Source organism: Molossus molossus, unplaced genomic scaffold (genome assembly GCF_014108415.1).
Source record: "Molossus molossus isolate mMolMol1 unplaced genomic scaffold, mMolMol1.p scaffold_m16_p_8, whole genome shotgun sequence".
Classification (NCBI taxonomy): domain Eukaryota; kingdom Metazoa; phylum Chordata; class Mammalia; order Chiroptera; family Molossidae; genus Molossus; species Molossus molossus.
This window is the reverse complement of record NW_023425402.1, coordinates 38,418,708-38,420,722: the sequence shown is the minus strand read 5'-3', so window position 1 is coordinate 38,420,722 and position 2,015 is coordinate 38,418,708.

The window sequence follows — 2,015 nt, the reverse complement described above, 5'->3', positions numbered from 1 at the left end:
GCTTCTAAAAGAAATGCCATGTTTTCCTTCTACATTGATTTCTAGCTCCTTAGACTTATGCTTTTATTTCCTAATAATAGCTCAAGCAACAAAGACCACACTACTTTACAGTGGAAATAATGATTCGAGAGTAAAAAAATTGCCAAAGAGCAGAACTGACTTTTATATTTATTTAAGGACTTTACATGGAACAATCATTTTTAAAATAAGTTTCTTATCTCATTTATAACACGATTTTCACGGGAAATTGCAGCTGAGAAAGCGGACTCTTTCTTATGGTTAAACGTAGCCCAGTGCTGCACTATGCTATCATGATTAGGGCTTGCAAAAATTTCTTTTTGCAGATCTGTAAGGAAGGTCAATTACAGTATCTCTATCAGACACAAAAGATAGACCCATTGAATTTACACAAATGCCTAGTTCAATGGTATGCGGTTATTGAACTTATATCACAAACAATAGCACTTTCCACTTTCAATATTACATTAAGAGCAAGGTTAGAAGACAACTTTCGGATAATCATTTATGTAAACAAAATTATTCTCTTTTAAAAATTAATGGAAAATTATTTTTTCTTATTAAGATTCCTATTTCAAACATAAACTACTTTGACAAAGTCTTTGCCTGTGAAAGGAAATAAAATTATTTTTATATTTTTAAATGTTATTATATTTGGCGTTTACAAAGTTCTGGCCTTGAGAAACATTTGTAATACTGCCAACAATAAAGTAAAATTAAAAAACAAAAACAAAACATAAAACAAATGCCTGGCTTTTCCCCATCTGTCAGTTGAAAGACAACTCCTCCAAGACTTAAGGGAGGATGGGTCAGCAAGCTAAAAGAAGCCTCCGTTTTCAAATGACCACATGAAAGGTGGTCCACAGATGGAAATACTCATTAGCTTTAGAGTGAGTGAGAAATAACTCTTATTGTCTTAGGCTAGTGAGATTTTGGAGTTTGTGTATCATAACAGCTAGCGTTACTTGCCTTAACTAATTCAATAAGGCAGAGAGAAATTTTAAAAGTTAAGAAGTTGACTTCAATACACACACACATACACATATACAAATGACAGCATGCATAACTGGAGACATCTGAGTAAGCTCTCAGGAGTTTACCAACGGCAATTTCTTTTTTTTTTTTTTTTTTTAATCCTCATCCGAGGACATTTTTCCATTTTTTGTACAGACAGAGTAGGAGGGAGAGAGAGGAAGAGAGAGAGAGGGAAACATCGATGTGAAAGGGACACATCGAGTGGCTGCCACCCGCACGACCAACCAGGGCCAGGGACAAACTGCAACCGAGGTACATGCCCTTAGCGGGAACCAAACCCGGGTCTCTCCGGACCGCAGGCGGACGCTCTAACCGCTGAGCCAAACTGGCCAGGGCCCAACGGCAATTTCTTAATATCCCTATCATACTATGGTTATTCAATATGATAACTTTGGGGGATGCTAGGGAAAGAGTGTAATAACAAATGTGCCTATAAATATATTTGCAACTTCCTCTATAATTATTTCAAAATAATAAAATGTTTAAAATTTTTCTTTGATTAAAGAATAAAAATTCTATTAAGTATTTGGGAAAATATTTTTATTATTCTTAATTCTTTACTATATAGCTAAAAATGAGGTAAGTATATCATGAAAAGGTACGTACAACACAGAAAATGCCAAAATGGAAATCATATCTAATTTTATAGTTATTTTTCATAAAGGCTGGAAAACAACAAATATTGACACATTATTTAGTAAAGATTTGATGGTGATCTAATATGATATAATCCAAAAATATTAATTTATCTTTGGCTAGTTTAAGGAAGACAAAATAAAAGAGGGTTGATAACTGGCCACCTATTATCAAACATCTTTAATTTTGATTCATACCTGATAATGCTCCCATGCACAGCACACTCCCATATGTATCAGAACCAACTTTACCATTTGACAAAGAGAATGGAATGTAAGGGCGTAATAGCAACGTGCTCATTAGTTCAATCCTGATTTTGCTCTGAT